This window comes from Heloderma suspectum, chromosome Z, assembly GCF_057233095.1.
Source record: "Heloderma suspectum isolate Gila_16-S chromosome Z, 16-S_ref, whole genome shotgun sequence".
NCBI classification, from domain to species: Eukaryota; Metazoa; Chordata; class Lepidosauria; order Squamata; family Helodermatidae; genus Heloderma; species Heloderma suspectum.
Genome location: NC_139476.1, coordinates 3,541,768 through 3,560,199, shown reverse-complemented (window position 1 = coordinate 3,560,199; position 18,432 = coordinate 3,541,768). Strand labels below are relative to the sequence as shown.

At 45.6% G+C, this 18,432-nt stretch overlaps 1 protein-coding gene across 2 annotated transcripts in view; it reads left to right on the top strand.

Moving 5' to 3' along the window:
• The first annotated feature begins 1,375 nt into the window (after positions 1–1,375).
• The window catches only part of KDM4B (lysine demethylase 4B), a 187,789-nt gene continuing 170,732 nt past the window's right edge, over positions 1,376–18,432 (top strand). The window contains exon 1 of one of the 2 annotated variants that reach the window (XM_084825635.1): positions 1,376–1,522. The gene's annotated coding sequence lies outside the window, so the exon portion shown is untranslated. Of the gene's footprint in view, positions 1,523–2,252; positions 2,338–18,432 lie in introns of those variants that run through there. The other variant, XM_084825637.1, reaches the window with a different exon arrangement.

Here is an 18,432-nt window from a genome sequence, read left to right as displayed (position 1 = left end):
TCTTTTAAGTCACCCCCACAAGCTTGTTGAGGAGAAATTGGGGCAGGAGGAGGAGATCATAAAACCAAGGAGTTGGAGGCCATCTTGTCCAAGCCCAGCTCCGTGTAGGAAATGCATAGCTAGCGCATCTCCAACAGATGGTTGTGCAGCCTCTGGTTGAAGAGGTCCAACCAGGGGGATCTCTTCACACCTCTAGGGGATTTGTTCCATCGTCAAACTGTTCTCCTAACGAAACTGACCTTTCTGGAACTTAAGCCCATCAGATCTAGGCCAGCAGAAAACACGTCTTTGCCCTCTGTGCAAATGATAGCCCTTTGGGGATTTGACGAGCGCTGTCCTGTTCCCCCTCCATCTTCTGTTCTGCAGGCTAAACAAGATCCCTCAACTTCTCCTTGGCCATTTCCTTTACCTTCCTCCAAACTCCCATCCATTTTGTCCCTTTTCTTCGCCCACGTAACGCTCTCTAAATTAAAAACAAAACTCGGGTCCCTTGCCCTTATAACAAAACCATTCTTTTTGCCCTTCACAACAACCCTGCGAGGCGAGCTTGGGCTGAGAGAAAGATGCTGGCCGCCCAGGAGTCACCTAGGCTGAGCAGAGAGCTGGAACTCCAGCTCCTTGGGGAGGGGGCAAGGTGGAGGATTTTCTGAAAGGCGCTAAATAAAGTATGCCCCGGATTGGCAGCCACCATTTCCTTTCCTTTCCTTTCCAAACCTTCCTACCCCCTTGAACGCTGTCTGCTTCGGGCAGTGTGCAAATAACAATGCGTTGTGCAAATGGGGAGGGGAGTTGACGGGGAGAGGCTGAGAAAAGGGCGTGGAGCGTCGTTTTATTTAATTTGCAAAGGCGTCTTTCTCCCCCGGGGCGTGGGGGGGAGCGAGATAGCGGCCGTCCCCTCCCCTATTGGTGCGCAGAGCCCTGCAGCCCCCCCCCTCTGCTGCTGTGCACGTCCTCACGTACGCCGCCTGCGCAGCTTTACAATGCCTTCCCGACAGGGGGGTGAAAGGGCGTGGCCGCTGGGCGGCTCCGGCCCTGCCCGCCCCGCCCTTGCTGGCCGGGGCCCAATCAGGACAGAGCTGCCAACCCGCGCCGGCCAGCGGGCGGCCCCTCTTCCCTTCCCTAAGCCGCCCTCTCATTGGCTCCGCGCGGAGGAGGGCCCGTGCCCGCAGCCGAAGCGGAAGGAAAGCGGAAAGGACGGCTCCTTCGCCGGAGCGGGGAGGCGGGGCTGGCCGCGGGCGAGAAGGAAGGGGAGTGGCTGCGAGCGCCGCCACTCCGCAGGCAGAGGCGCCGCCGCCGGAGTTGGCTCGCGGGGCTGCTACTCGGCGCCGGCCCCAGCCAATCCGGGCCGGCCGTGGGCGGGCGCGGGCCGGCCGTTGGAGGCGGAGGGCAGCGATCGGCAACGGCCGCTGGCTCCGCGCGCCCCTCCCCCGCCTCGGCTTCTCGCGCTGCGGGGCTCGGCGGGCCGCGGCGGCGAGCGCGGACAGGAGCGGCGGCGGCGGCGGCGGCGGCGGCGGCCGCGCGGGTGAGGCCTCGCGGGGGGCGGCGGCGCTGCTCGCGCGCGGCGCGGGGTCGGGCGGCCCTGTCCGCGCGGCCCCTCGGGAGGGGCCCCGCTTCCCCGGGCGCCCTCGCCCCGGCCTCGCGGGCGGGGCGAGTCGCGCCTGCCCCCCGGGGGCCCCGGCTGCGTCTCCCGTGTCGCCCTCGCGGCAGGAGGCCTCGCACGCACCCTTCTCCCTCCGCGGCGCCCTGTCACCCCGGGGGGCGCGCGCGCGGGGGGGGCCCTGGCGGAGGGCCGCCGGTGCCCCATCCCTGCTGTACCGCCAGCCGGGGGGGGGGGCTCCTCTCGCCTGCAGCCGCGCCGGTGACAAAACCGGGCCCGGGAGCCCGCTCACGACGCCCCGAGCGAGAGCCCCGGCCCGGTGGCTTCTCTGCCCCCCCAGCCCGGTGTTGTTGCAAGCGGCCCGGGGGCGAGGCGAGGGAAGAGCGAGCTCGGCTACGCTGCCATGCAGTCTCCCCGCCCCTCCCCGCCACTTCCAGATGTGTGGGCCACGACCCCCCCCCCAGCCAGCCAGCCAGCCAGCATGGCCCTTTGGTCAGGGGTGACAGGAGCCGCAGACCAAAAGCATCTCGGGGGCCACCGGTTCTGCCACCCCGACGGGCCGCACCCGCCGCGGGTGGCGGCAGTCGCAACCCAACGCATCTGGAGCTCGCGAAGTTGGAGAGGCTGCCGCAGCACGGCCAAGAGACTCCGAGCTGGGTTCCAGCTGTTGAATAAATGAACGCATCCGTCCAAAATGGATTCCCACACTTCCCCCGTCTCTTCTCCCCACCCCCTACCCGGTACCTTAATCACAAACTCGGGGCGGGGGAAGAGGAAGACCTCATGAGTGCTTTTTAGTTCATGTTTATAGCGGGCAGTGCCAACCCTCACGTGTGGTGTTCCCTTTTGTTGTTGCTCTTCTTCGCTTGGCGTGCCCCGTGATGGCTGTGAAGGGAATGGGGAGGGAAGTTGCGGGACTGCCGTGGGAAGGGGGGGGTGGAGGAAGTTATTTGAAGGGGAGGGGCTTTGAGGGGGAGAAATTTCAATATAATACAGTGGCGGCTGCGTGTGCGTGTGCACATGTATAAAGAGAGTTAAAAAGCAGCTCCACAACATTGTGTTAGACCAAGAGAAGTAATCTGGGTTCCAGCTGAGAGGAGGGAGTGGGGAGATAAGTGACGCTCGAGCACCCCCTTTCTCCACCAAAAATTTCCCTCAGAGGCCCTTGAGGTTTATTTCTGGGGAGGGTCATTTGTTGTTCAGTCGTGTCCGACTCTTCATGACCCCATGGACCATAGCACACCAGGCCTTCCTGTCCTCAGTGTTTTTTTCTGTTTAATGTCTGCCTTGGTGGGTGGCTTGATTCCTGTATAGGGAAGGCAGAGATGAATGAATGTATTTGAAGAGCTTGGGCTGTGAGGGAGTGTCAATATGGGGTAATAATCATAGAATCATAGAATAGTAGGGTTGGAAGGGGCCTGTAAGACCATTGAGTCCAACCCCATATCCACCCATCTATGTTAATATACAGACATATATGTTGATAAGTTATGATTGTGCACTCTCCCTCTGCCCCCAATATTATATAAACTAGAGAGATAAAAAGCATGTTCACAACATTGCCACGCTATAATGTGACCAAGGTCGAGGTCAGCTGAGAGAGAACTAAGATCTGCTATACTTTTCTCCATAGAAACGAATAACTGCTGTTAACTCCTAGAAGAGAAATGAAAAGGGTTGTACTGGCTAGAAGGTGGGGAATGACACAGTGTTGTAGTCTGGGCAAAACTTGCTCCTCCGCTGCTTGGGTGCCTTGTTGGCCCATCAGGGGCCACTGAAGTATTCAAAACCTCTCTTCTCTCTCCATCTGCAAAGTCAGAAAAATGGGCAGATTGGTAATGGTGAAGACACTGCAAACCTTTCCTTACTGTTGGTGTGATGTTATGTTGTATGTTTATATTTCACTCTGTTATTTATATTGCTAATGGCGATCAGCCTGAAATGAGATTTTGAATAATGATGAAAGGGTTTTAGTGATCCTTGTTGTTGTTGTTGTTCAGTCTGGTCCTACTCTTTGTGACCCTGTGGACCATGGCACGCCAGGCCTTCCTGTCCTCCGCTCTCTCCCGGAGCGTGCTCAAGTTCATATTCATTGCATCAGTGATGCTATCTAGCCATCTCATCCTCTTCCGTCCCCTTCTCCTTTTGCCTGGCTTCAAGTTGATAAAACTTTCAAGATGGCTTTAATGAAAATATGGGTTTACTTGCAGTATAATGCAGTTGCCAGATTTTTTTTTTTAAAAAAACTTAACAGCATGCATGAGTATATTTATATTCTTCAATAAACTGTAAAATGTTCATGTAAACCTAGTATTTTCTGATAGCTCCTCAGAGAAACTCTTAAGCATGAGCGTCAACAGCAGTCCATTCATATATACTGGAATAAAAGTTCATAAATCAAGGATGGGCAACTTGTGGCCCTGCAGGGTTTTTTTTCCATCTAGAACTCCCATCATCCCTCACCATTGGCCCTATGGCCAGGGCTGATAGGAGTTTTAGGCCAAAACGTCTGGAGGGTCTCAAGTTGCCTATTCCTGGCACAAATGAATCCACCAGTAATTATACTTAGCATTTATATAGCGGTCCTGGATTTTCAAAAGTGCTTTGCATACACGTTGAAATTTTTGCAACTGCTTTGTTAAGTAGGTTAGTATGTCTAACTTGTGTAGATAAGGCTGTTGGGTGCCAGATAACACCCCACCCACCCCCATCCTTCCCAAACTTGGAGCTTTGAGAAAGTGATAATCTCTGCAGTTGTTCTGGGCTCCCAAGAACCTCAGAAATGTTGCACAACTGGGGGGATGACTCCTGCCTGCTTTTCCATCTCCCAAGATGGGGAAGGAAGGCTAGGGCTTGTAACACTTGCTACAAGGTGGCAGTACAGTACACTCACTTTGGTGGATATTATGAACAAAACTGTGCCCTCTGATTATGATTGTCTTCAGGTTGACCGGACGATGCAGGAATCTGACTTGGATTCCTGCATTGAGCAGGGGGTTGGACCTGATGGCCTTGAAGGCCCCTTCCAACCCTACTATTCTATGATTCTATGACAGTGCATCATTTATGGGTTGGGACATGATAGGCTTAGGAGGATGTAGGAAATCTGTATTTATGGTGCGTAAGGGGAGAGGGGTAGGGAAAGAAAGACTGGGGAAAATGTAATATGAGGCATACATGTTTGTCTCGGGAAGGGAGATGCATGGTAGAACTACTGTGGAAATACTTGTGTCTACAGCTGGTGGATGAAGGAAGTTGTGGGTTATTTCCTGTGAGGAAGATTTCCTGTGAGGGTGTCTGTGGAGTAGGATGAGACACTGTTTTTAAGGACAGATAAGGGTGTACTAGGTTCTGAATGTCTCGAGAAGGGAATGGTCCCAGCTAGTTGTTCAGGTTCCCAGAACTAAGACATGAACACCTTGAAATCTGAAATACTTGTTCACACCAGTGCAGAATTCATGACAGTGCCATGTGGGCTCTTGATACTATGAATTCTCTTGTCCTGAGCATTGTATCTCTTGTCCTGAGATACTACTTGGGTAGTGGACAGAAAAAGGAGATCTGAAGATTCTTCTGAAAGGAAGGCAATGTTCTCTTGGTTCATCTGTGATTGGATTATTTGCAGTTTATTCTACAGAGGGCAGGCATTTGATATTATGTGAGGATGGGACGACAAAAGTGTGTGTTCTGGAGGAAAGTGTGTGTTCTGGAGGACTGTTGTTGTGCTTCCCCATATATGGATTGCCCCACATGTGGGGCATCAAGGAATTTTCTGATTGTGTTTTATGGAGTCTCGTTGTATTTAATTGAAGGGGAAGGGGCTTTTGGGCTAGGTGGTGATGAATGTTTCGGATTTTTTTTTTTTTTAAAAAAGCTACGTATGCGATCATTCTATCAAATCTAAGCTTACTTTAAGAAAATTAAGGGTACAATTCTATGCAAGTTTAGACAGAAAAAATCCTACAACTCCCAGCATTGCCCAGCTAGCTGTGCAGGCTGGGCAATGCTGGGAGTTGTAGCATGCATAGGACTGCACCCTAAATGTATTATGTATAACTTAGTACATCAAATTAAAGCTTTTGATGTGTTTATGAAATATAAAAGTATAACATTTGGTGCTAATCAACAAAGTAAGCTTTGGTCTCCATTCCTTTCACCTGCACATGGCGAGAGCTTATTTTGTTTGTGGGTTTCTTGGCCAATACCCCCCCTTTTTTTTTTTTACACAGTGCATACTTACCCTGTGTGGGAGATGTGTTCTAATCTGTTGAGTAATAGAGGGTTGTTAAACCAGCAATCAGTTTTCCTACACTCCAGAGGCAGAAGGAAATTCTCTGTGCGGTGCTCTGCGTGCCCATCCTATGGGGCTTTGGCTGGAGGGATGGAAGATGTGCAAGGCTCCTGCATAGGCAGGAACTATGTTCTGCCCTTTCTGGTGCGCTTCTCTCCCTGTTTATGTTTCTGGAGTGGCTTTCCTAATTTCAGCAGTGGAGTTGTGATTCCTGTCTGGAGCTCTGAGGCAGGGTCCTTGAAACAGTTTTGATAAGTCATGTCATTAACTTGCCTGTTACTTATTTTCTTTCCCCAGGCTGATGGGTGTGTGGGGTTTGTGTGAAGTGCTCCCTTCATAGAGTGTGTCCTGTTCCCAAAGTCTCTTTTGTGCTGTTACTTCTAAATAAGTGGAAGCAGAAAGATACAGATCTCTAGATATCTGAGGTCTGTATGTGAGATCTAATATGTGTTGCTGTACTTTTGATTGGTTGCAAAATTAGTTTGGAATCCTATCCTCTGTAGCTCTGGGGTGCAGGGGAGATATGGGGGGATTCCTCAGGAGCTCTCCATTGACTTTAGTGGGAGAGTTAACATGTAACTTCTTTTGTTGGTGTAAGGGTGTGTGCAGGAAGTGGGAAGAGCACTGGCTAGGAATGGCAAAGGTTGCTTGGCTGAAGTACATCAACATTTTCTAGTTTTGCTTCAGTGTATGTCCAATTTGGTATCGGAAGTGATTTAAAAATATAGTTCGGATTTTAAAGCATAGGTTTGGTACTCCTTTGTTTAAAAGCCAAAGGGGAAATTTTCATGGCTACATCTCTGTATTCATCCCTTTGTAGTATTTATTGCACTTTATAATGTGGCACTATATTCAAAGTAGAAAATGATTATTTCCAAAATTATATTTTCTTGAGCTATTGAGGATGATAAAGAGTTGGTAATGTGCCTTCTAAATATATTTGAAATATTTCATGTAGTTTTCCAAATGTAGCAGTCATTGTAGTTACATGAGGGCTACTAAGGTACAGGTATAATTATAAAGTAGTTTATATATGCAATTTCTGTTGTGGGGAGATGGTTGTCGAGTTAGGGATTTCTTAGCTACCTGGTTACCTGTGGGGTGTAAAAACTGCCACCAGGTGAGGAGCGTCATGGGTCTTTCATTTTCTCTTCTAACTCTTTAAGGTTGGAAGGAGCACAGAGAATGCATCTTGCAGCCTCAGTGATGCCCATGTTAATACACGTTTGTCACTGAGGTTGTGTGTGCAGCATGCTGTATTTCTCCCTTTCAGCTTTGGAACCAGCTTTGAAAGGGAGAGAGAAAAGATCTCTGTGCCCAGGAAATGCACACCGTGGAGAGTGAGCTTAGTGTGAACTGCCTCTCCCCATGCAAAGAGGCAGGCATGATTGGGTTTTAAATATTTTTTGTATGGAGGAGTTTTTTCTTGACCAGCTCTTCCACATTTGATGGGAGACACGTTACAAGCTTTGCTGTTGCCTGGCTCACAATATTTTGTACATAATTCATGTAGTTTGCTTGTACTGAGTCAACCTGCAGGCTACCAATGTCAGACTGCAATGCTGTTGCGATGTTTTTTGTAAATTTTCTAGTGAGAAACTAGAGAAGAAGTGATGTGTGGGAAGAGCGTCATCGAAGCTAAAGATCTTTAGGGCACAATCCTATTGAGATGACTTCCTCTGAAGTTGGAGTTGACTGCCTGTCCGATGCAGGGCGGCTGAAGCATGGTTTGCCTTAGATGCCCGATAAGCGCAGCTTCAGGGAGGGGGTGGGAACAGGGCTGGAGACTGCATAGGAAGCTCTCTGAAACAGCTTCTGCAGGCTCCTCCCCTCCCTGCCTCCGGGAACGCCCCCTTATTGCCCTGTCCATGCTCCGTGTTATGAGCACAGACAGGCATGGAGGGGCAGCCGCTGTGGTTTTCTCCGCCCTGGCTACGAGGGGGAGGGGAGCACGGTTTCCCAGTTACAAGCTCATAGCGCTGTCTACAAGCTGGAGCTGGGAAACCAAAAAATCCTGTCTCCCCCAGACACTGCCTAGGGGACATAGGATTGCTCTCTTATTTAATGTGCATTGTCAAAAGAAGTAACCTTCTCTGTCAGCCAGCAGAGATAAATATTTCTAACCCTAAATATTCAAAGTTGGGTGTATGCCACTGGAAAACTTGAGGTTAGGAATTGTCACAGATGTGGTGGTCTTTATGTGACTGCTGTCTTGTTTCTGGGCTGTCACGTTCACTTTTGGGAAATCCTTTTATGCTCTTGGAAGTTCCACCTGTTTTTGATGATCTTTGGAAAATCAAATGAATTAGAAGAATTGTTCAAAGATGTTCTCTTGGAGAGGGTGAATGTAAACTCTGGAGCCATTTTACTGTTCTGCATTACATGAATATAAGAGTTCAGTATATTATTTCCAGCATCATAATTGCAATGATCTTCGGAGTAAGGTGCTACTATTGATAATGTACAGTGCTTGTGCAAGTAACAAAACTTAAAGATTTCCTGTCTGGTCACATGTATTTTACTATTTTTTTAAAAAATCCATCCTGATTGTCTTTATAAAATAAACTCTGGGACTTACAAAAGAATTCATAAAATATATAAAACATAGTAAACAATCCAAATTTTGAAAATAAATTTCCTATAATAAAAAGCACGATAAAACAATTCACTGTAAAAACAGTGAAGTTGAACTTTACCACACACTAAAATATCAGCACAAGGAAAAGGTTTTAGTAGCTTGCCTGAAGCTTCAAAAAAGAGAGTGAGAGAGCGGGAGCACCAACCAGTCTGGGTGCTGCATCAGAAAAAGCCATTTCTCGCATCCCAACTAAAGATGTAAAATATCTGGAAATGTTGAAGGCATGGGGGGGGCATTTTTCCCCATTGTGTGTGTAGTGGGTGTGTGGCTGGGGGATGGAGTGGGTGGATTTTGTTTTGAGAAAATGGAAAAAATATGCAATACATTTTTTGTCTGAATAAACTATACTTTTAAATTTAACATGATAGTTTTATGCATAAACCAAGCTATACATAATACATTGTAGAAACTTTAGCAAGTAGTCCTTGAAACATTTGAATAAACCTAGAAGCCAGAAGAAACAGGAAGAGCTGGAGGCAGAGGAAGACTGCTGTATAGCATCTGTTCCTCTTTGTGAGGAATTGGCTAGCGTGGAGTTTAGGAAAATCTCTTCTGAAGGGAAAGCTGCAGACCTGATTCATGCGTCATCAGCAGCCCACAGTTTGTTAACTGTGGGTTGTTGAAAATGAAGCAGGAGTGTGCATGCTGGTTCCTGGCTGCCTCTACTCCTGCTGTGATAAACAATCCAGGGTCACTCCTCAGCAACCCAGGGACACTCCCTGACTCCCCAGACGTCACAATAAACAACCCAGGGACAGAAGGTCCCTGGGTTGTTGATCACAGCGGAAGTGGGCAGCCAGGAACCAGTACACTGACTCACTCCTGCTTGTTCATGGCTACCCAAAGTTGGTTTGAACTTTGGATATTCGTGATGTGCAAACTGGGCCACTGAGTTGTAATTTTGCTTAGGAAGACAATTTATTTTTATTTATTACATTTATATGGTAGCCAAGTGTATTTAATGTTAAGAACCTTTAAGTAATTTCAGAGTTTTAGTCAAAGAGTGACATTTTAATCCCTTTTGTAAATAATCCTCATAATAAACATCTTAATTTTTGTTCATCTTGAAATTTTTCTTCATTCATTGCCTACAACATAGGAACCAGGCTATCGAGTTCTTTTAGGTATGGAAGTTTTATTTTGCTGATAGTGGATAAAGATTTTATAGCTGAGCCAGCATTCTGTTAATGATGAGGGCTAATTAACTTTATTAAAAACAGTGGCAGCAAGTTCTATAGATTCAGGCCTCAAAGTCCTTGTTTTAAAAGAAACATAGGTGGGATAACCCACATGTTGTTCCATCACATGTCAAAGCAATGGTGAGCTGACAAGCAGTATTTCTCTCACATGTGGGTTTTAGAACTACATTCACTGACTGCTGTATATCTAACCAGAACAAGCTGAGAAACACAGGATTCTATAGAACAAAGTCCAGATGCACTTTTTTTTTTTGCACATATAATGTGATGCAGTGACTAGTGGTATGTTGGGAAACTGAGCATGACTTGGAGCAAAACATGTTCTCCCCCAGGCCCCTGGTTTTAGAATTTCTGGAAATTTTACATCTCTACTCCCGGTAGCTCCAGCCAGCATAGCCAATGTCAGGAGTGATGGAAGTTGTATTTCAAAACATCTGGAGGGCGCCAGGTTGGGGAAGGCTGTTCTAGGTATCCATTTTTGTCCGTAGTAAACGTGTTAGTTGCTAACATGAGGACTGATTGCACTGGCTTTCCCCATGGGAGAGTGACCGCACTAGGTCACTTGTCATATGTTTCATCAGTCGTATACAGAGGGGTCTTAGACTATAAATACAGAATTCAAAATGGACAGAAAGTTCTGTGCTTTCTTGTATACAGTACTCCAAAAGTCTTTGGCTGTTTACTTTTGTGATGGTAAGCAAGGAAGACTCGTTATGACTAGTCACACTGGATATGTTTAATGTCTTTTTTAATTGTTTAGTAGAAGTGTGTAGCAGCTGTGTAGTTAACAATGTTTTTCTGGAACGATGCTCAGCTGTGATACAGTAAACTGGGTGATGGCATTTAGTTGGTCATAATTAGGTTAAAAGTTTACACCTCATTAAGACTGTGAACCTCACATAGAATGCTATTATTTCAGCCCAGTTTTTGATGTTGGGAAGGGCATATATCAATTAACACTTTTAGAGGAGGTGCTGTGCAATTATTAAAGCCTCAATCTGGATCTTCCTTTAGAATAAAACCTATTCTCCAAGGAACCTAAGAATGAACTTTCTCCCACTGTTTCTTCATTTATTATTTAGTGCCTGGTTTACAAAAGTGCCACATTTATTGGCTCACTTTTTTTACGTGCCAATCTGCCCATAACACACCTGTGGCTCAGAGGAATACTTGAGTGGCGGGATACTGAGCCCTTTGCCTGGAAGGAAGTGTTATTCAGCTCTTGGCATGTGCATAACTGCTGGGTTATTGCATGTATTTGTTTTGCCATTCTCTACGAAATGGTTGTGAGCCAGTGTGGTACAGTGGACAGTTCAGTACGGTAGACCTAGGTTCAGATCCTACTCCAGACATAGACTCAGTCTGTGTCCTTACACAAGACTGTGTCTTTCTCCACTCTTCCCCATGAAAAAAGAGAGAATAAGAATGATCCATAGTGAGGTTGATTGAAAATAAGATCACAAAGTGAATTGCAAATTAAAGTTTGTATAATCACTTGTAATAAAAGTAGTGGTTGCCGGGTTCTATCCTTCCGCGCCTATGTAATGTATTGCAGTCAGTGGTCAATTAGGGGTCACCCTTGTTCCAAAACATATATTCTTATGCTCTGTTGGATACATTTTTGCCCACATAACATTTGTGCATGTGATGATCAGGCAAGCAGTATTATGTGCTACTCGTAGTTGATGTGCATCAGCTCTGGCAATCCCCATGAAAATTGTCCTATTTTTTTTTTTTAAATCAACGTTTAAAAAATCGTAAGTCTGAGCATGCATTCCACAGCCCACGTGCTGTTTTTATTGTGGGCTCTCCATTTAAGGGGCTATAAATTGCTGTTAACTGCTTTGAAAGAGGGTATTGTCTTCATAAAGAACTGTCCATTAGCAGCTGTCCCCAGGTCCCCCTTCTGATTGTCACAGATGTTGTACTTCACACAGCTGCCACAGTGTGGTGATGGCCAGTAGGTTAGAGGGCTTTGTAAAGGGAATCCGACAGATCCATACAGGAGGAGTCTGTCGTTGGCTACCAGTCATGATGGCTATATAGACTTCCCAGTTTCAGAGCCAGTAAGCCACTGAATACCTGCTTCTGGTGCGCACAGTGTGAGAGGGCAGAGTATGCTTGTGAGCTTCCCAGAGGCATCTGGCTGGCCACTGTGGGAAATGTGATGCTGGACTTGGGGAATTTCTGGGTTGGTCCAGCGGGGCTCTTATGTTCTTAACCAATCTAAGCAAATCTGTTTTTCTTCTTGCTTGTGCTACACTTGAACTGCCTTTGCATGTGAATTAGGAACAGTGCAGTAGCTTTTCCAAGGGGATCTGCAGACAGCCTGCTTTTGTATGGCAGCTAGGATGTTCTTGATAGAAGCCTTCGAATTCCAGCTGCCTGCCTTTTTTTGCTTTCAAAACAGATGAAGCATCTCACTTCGTAGTTTCCGAGGGTACAACATGGGAAAGGATTGGAAATCTAAATATACGTTATGTAAGCAAGTCTGTCTGTCTGTCCCCCCACAAGGATAGACATGTGCTGCTTACATTTCAGGGTAACAATTTCAGACTAAGAGCTAAAAGAGATGAACGGAAGACGCACCTGCAGGATCTGTTGTTGGTTTGTACCATTTCAGATTGCAGGGGATGGAAGGATTTGCAGTTCCATTATATTATAAAATACTCCCATTATATTTTTTTAAAATACAAAAACCCTAGCATATCGGGGAGAAGGTTGTATGCTAGTTTATTCCCTGATATGTGAGTCTGCATGTATAATGAGGGTTTTCAGTGTTGGGGGGCATTCATACATTCAATCTCTAACCTGGAAACTAAAACTGCAGTGCAAGAACTGATGCTTCACGTGGGTGTTCCTGCTTTTCTGTTTGCGCCGCAATAGAATTTATAGAACAAGCGCACACAGACTGTGAATTTGGTTGCATCCAACTGTGGTGCCTCTGGCTAATAATACAGTTCTGATGCGGCCCTTATTGCTAAGCATGTCGCTTCCCACATGCACAACCCATAGTGTGACAGCTTGGAAAATTGTAAATAAAGATGCCTGCAGCGGCCCTGAATCTCTTACACATCATCAGGAGGGGCACAATGTTCCCACTTCCAATTTGAAGAGCCTGTTGTAATCATGCACTTACTGGATGAAAGCACCTGTGGCATACTGTTGTGGTGTTTCAGAACAGTGTGGTTTCCTTGGCAGTTCTGTTCTTGGGTCATGGTGATGGTCAGCAATACGTTTCCTTGATTGCTTATGTTGCTTTGGGAAGGGCAACTGCAGCCTTCAGGAAAGACATCCATAATCTTTAAAAAATTATCACAATTAAAATGGCTGAGAATTAAAGTCACTGTTAAGACCACTGAAACGGTCTCCTGTGTTGGTATACTGTGGAACGTTGATGTTGGGATTGAGAAGAGGAGCCGACAGTGCTGGACTTTTTGTCTTCAGGGCTGTAGTAGCCCTTTTCCCTCCCTTCCTCAGTCTCCTGTATAATCCTAGCTTCCTCAGCAGCCGCCGCATGGTGCCCTTGCACCCTGTTCTTGCACGGAGAAAGGACAGAAATGGCTGTAAGCAGCAGGCATTCTGTATCCAGGCAGGTCCAGTGGAACAACTGTCTTAACTGGACAAACTAGAGTGGCTGAATAACGGCAAGACATTGCTTTTCCCCTCATACTTCCGGTTTATTATCATGGATGGGATGAGGATTATAAATGGTATTAAATAGTGGTATGCTAAGCGGAGCAGTAGTTATAATCAGGGCTGCAACCCAATTAAAGCCATTCTGATCACTATTCCTCATAGGTGATTGATTTCAAATCAGCCTTGTATATAATCTAGGAAAGTTACTAGCCTGCTGGGGTTGCCAGAGGAGAGATGGAGAGCGTGGCCTGCCCTTCAGTGGCTCACCATATTTCTGTGAAGAGTGGGGAGGAGAGGCTCGCCCTTCTCTTGTGCCCAGCATAGGAACCCAGTGGACTGTAAGGGAGGGATGGAACCTCTACTACCAGCCTGCTCACTTCTTGTTGTTGTTGTTGTTGTTGTTAAGTCGTGTCTGACTCTTCGTGACCCTGTGGATCATAGCACGGCAGCCTCCCTGTCCTCCACTCTCTCCCGGAGCGTGCTCAAGTCCATATTCATTGCATCGGTGATGCTATCGAGTCATCTCATCCTCTGCCGTCCCCTTCTCCCTTCAGTCTTTCCCAGCATCAGGGTCTTTTCCAGGGAGTTTTCTCTTCGCTTTAGGTGGCCAAAATATTTGAGCTTCAGCTTCAGTCTCTGTCCTTCCAGTGAGCAGTCAGGGTTGATTTCCTTTAGGATGGTCTGATTTGACCTCCTTGCAGTCCAGGGGACTCGTAAGAGTCTTCTCCAGCACCATAGTTCAAAAGCATCAATTCTTCCGCGCTCAGCCTTCCTTATAGTCCAGCTCTCACAGCCATACATTACTACTGGGACAGCCATACCTTTGATTGTACGAACCTTTGTCGGCAAGCTGATGTCTCTGCTTCTTACTATGCTGTCTAGGTTTGCCATAGCTTTCCTCCCAAGGAGCAAGCGTCTTTTAATTTCATGGCTACAGTCACCGTCCATGGTGATCTTGGAGCCCAAAAAAGTAAAATCTGTCACTTGCCTGCATGTTAAGTCCTGTCTCTTACAAACGAATGCTTACATGCAGGGCTAATTTAAGTTTGCATATGGATAAAAACAATATATCTGAAACAAAAATGTTGTAATGGTAGGCTGACCATATTTCCGCGAGACAAAAGCATGATATTGGGATGACAAAAACGGGACGGATCAAACTGAATGTAGGGCGGAAAGAGTCTCTGTGGGCAGAACGATGGTACAGACAAGCCAGGGGGCGGCGTCTGATCGTTGCCAGCTCAAGAAGCCTGGCCCTGGCTGAACGAAGGAAACGGAACTTCCTCTTCGTCACGCTAGCAGTTTTACTGCACGCATTGATTAGCACAGAGCCATATGATAAATGCATTCAGTTTTTTACAAAACATTAAAAACGGGACAAAATTGACATTTATATTAAAATGACAGGACGGTCGGGAAATATGAAAAAAACCATACTGTCCCATTTAAAACGGTATGTATGGTCAGCCTATGTAATAGGCATTGTCAGTTCAGACAACACGGGTTCAGACAACATGGCATGCTTGTGCTTTTTGGCTAGTTTAGCTGCTCACACATCAGCAAGTTCAGAGCAGGCCACAACTCATGAATCTCCTCCCCTAATTCATGAATTATGGCCTGCTCTGAACTTGCTGAAGTGTGAGCAGCTAAACTAGCCAAAAAGCACACGCATGCCGTGTTGTCTGAACCCAGGAGCCTGGCTTGTTTGGAAGCCACAAGGCAGCATCCCAGGTTCAGATGATGTGCTAAGCGAACAGTTTCTGGGTTTAGTTGTTCTTGGTGAGCCCCAGACTCCTGACTTACTGGTAAGTTCCTGTAAAAGCAGGCCTAGGTGCAGCATTCTGCATTTAGCTGTGCCTTTTACCTGAAGGGGACTCGTAGTGTAGCTGATTGCGCAACAACAATTGTGTGTTTGGTTTTAATTTTTGTAAATCGCCCAGAGAGCTTCGGCTATTGGGTGGTATAGAAATGAAATAAATAAATAAATAAACAACTAATGTCAGCGTATTTTTTTAATGAACTAACTTTTAACAGGGTTAAGTAAAGTTTCTATAAATGTGAATGACTTATTTAACACTTCTTCTATTACCTCTTATCCTGAAACGCAAGGGTCAGTCTACAGTTTCATTTTTTTAAGAAGTGCAATAAAGGCTGCAATCCTGAACACAGTTATGAAAGAGTTAGTTCTTTTGAACACACTTGGACTTACTTCTGTGTAAACTTGAAACAGATTGTTTTGTAAAAACAGTGGTTCTGCCATTGACAGCTGGTTATGTTCCTGCTTCTGTTGGTGATCCTGGTGCAGTTATAGGAAGAGGCCATCGGGCGAGCTGTGCTGTACTGCTGGGTTTGCGCCTAACTGCTTTCAGGGCCAAGAGGCAAGGTGCCCTTAAAAAAATAAAAGTTGTAACTTCCAATCTAAAGTAACTTCACATCATCTCTTTACAAAATACATGGATTGATAATTGATGGCCTTTCTGTTACTTGCTTTGGGCTTCTTTTGGGAAAGAAAAGTAGGTTGGAAGTATGAAATGAAAATGGAATATTTGCATCCAGATAATTTGACCTTGACAGTCTGTAAAGTGCATCAAAGTTCAAACCATACTATCTCTTAGAAACCAACAACGTACATTTAAAAATTTAGTATTTTGATTAAAATATGTTGCCGATCCACAAACGTATTCCAAGTCTAAACAAAGGGAGATGGGGAAACAACCCTTACTAACAAAAGACATGATAATGAGATAAAGAAAAGGTTATCTGTCACGTGCACTGTGGCAAATATGTAATATTTGTCTGTGGTCAGATAATAGGTTAACAATACTTGACCTGTCATTTGACTGGTATACCAATCCTAAACAGCTGCAGCTTCACTAATTTGCTGTTGCATGAAAGAAATTGAATTAATAGAAAAAGTACAAATATTCCATGTAGTTGTTGCGTTATTTAAAAATCACCATTTAAAAAAAATGCAGTTAAAGCTTATTGTAATACCGCCAGCTTGATTGCAGATATGGATTTTAGGGGACATTTTGGATAATTCTTGGTTTCTCTCCTGCTGCTTTATACATTTGCTCATTCTCTCTCACAGCTGTTCAGTTGCTGGCATTCAGTTTCAGTAAAGCCCTGAATTTGGGTCAGTGTGTCACACCCACTGTAGGAGGGCCTGTGGGCATGTCTCGTGACCAGCAGTGCAAATAGGAACTTGAGTTTAGAGAGGCAGTACAAAAAAGGCTTTTTGACTAGCTAGTTGAGCTGAACAGAAATGTGTACATGGTCAAAATGCAGAGGAGGAGAAAGCGGCCGAATGAATTTCTGAAGAATACAATTACAGGCCTGTAATCTTGTTGGTAGGGATTACTGGGGGCCTGATTATGGAACACAAGTGGCATTGTTTCAGTCATATATTTGCTACCAACGCCCCCTATGAAAAAATGAAAACAATAAACATGACTTTAAAAGTGGTAGTTTCTTCACACGCACACTTTAAGAAAGGAAGCCTGTGTTGTTAAGGATGACACTTCTGGTCCTGTGATGTTGTGTGAGAAATCAATTTGTGTTTTATAAATTGAAACCTGTTTATGTGTGTATTAGCTAGCATCTCTACCTAGATCACAACTCCCATCAGCCCCAGCCAGCATGGCCAGTGGTGAGGGATTATAGGAGAGGTAGTCCAAAACACCTGGAGGCACTAATTTGCCTACCCATGAGCTAGATGTTTACAGAATTTCAAATGTATTTTGTGGATTTTCTGCTTCCTTTTTGAATTATAGAGCATATAAATGTTTTTCAGACTTGTTGTGCTCAACCCCCTCCCCCCCCCGCACCCCATCCGAAATGCCTGCTTGGTTTCTGTTTTTGCTGTTCCATTTCTGGTTTCTTTGAGAATAGCAAACTGTCAGTGAGGGATGTATGTAGAATGGAACTGTGCTTTGATCTGAGGGGGGCTTGCTGAGATTTTTTTAAGATGCCTTCTTTACTCTGTTCTATTCCTGTAAAAAAAAATTGAGAGTGTTCTCTCTATTGGACTAGCTTCTGTTGGTGTATTGGCGATGTAACAATGAAATGGGCTTGGTCTTCCAGTAAAGGCCTCTTACATTGCCTTTCATTTGTACTGTGTGAGAAAAGTGGGCACATCTGATTAGGTCATGTCCCAGAAAATGGCACGCTGCCACATCAGCTGAGTTAAGCATTTGGTAGTTTTTAAGGGTTTGTTTAACAATACTTGTGAGGCTTAGATGAAAAGGAGGGGAAATAATTGCTTGCTCAGCCAGCAGCGCCTGAGTTGGTTCTTTAACTTGAATCTGCACCATTGCTTGCTGTAGTCCTTCATATTTTATTGAACATATCTGGACCTCACTGTGACTTCATGACAAGATACGTTGTGGGCTGATTTGGCTGGAAACATTCAGAGAGCTATGGCAAATGTAACCCGGACTGCATTCATTGGCAAAACTTGGCCCCGGGGTTAGCAGTGCAGGGTATCCAAGTTCAGTCATCTTGCTTTATTCATATTTCTGTCTTCTGTTGCAGAGTCACTTCTGCACAGCATGTCCTGATCCTTTGTGGAATGGGTACATTTGATGCTGCAGAACAGATGCTGAGTTTAAGAGGCAATTAGAAGAACTACCGACCCTGTCTAACTTGGCACCTCATGTCCATGGAAGGGTCTTTGCAGGTTTCACTTCTTGGCAAGTGGATTTTGACATTTTTGTTTCCGGATTACAAGGTGATCTGCAGGAGCATCAAGTCAGTACTCAGCAGGTTGGAAAAAGCTCAAGTGCCCTATATGTTCTTTGGGGCCTTTAGAAATTTGGAATTTGCAAACTTTTAGCTGATCCCTTGAGTGTTGATGAATGGATGGTTTTGAAATGGTTTATTTATGGAATTATATCATGTGTCAACATATTGTTGTAACCAGGCTAGCAGAATTCAGGAGTTGTTCCATCCACCTAGTTTCAAGGCAGAGCTTGAGCTCTGAAAATGAGTTTGCTCGTGATTTTTGTGGCATTCCATGATGTGCAAATATTTTGCATATTAATTTCCGTTTTAGCTTAACTGTTCTGGC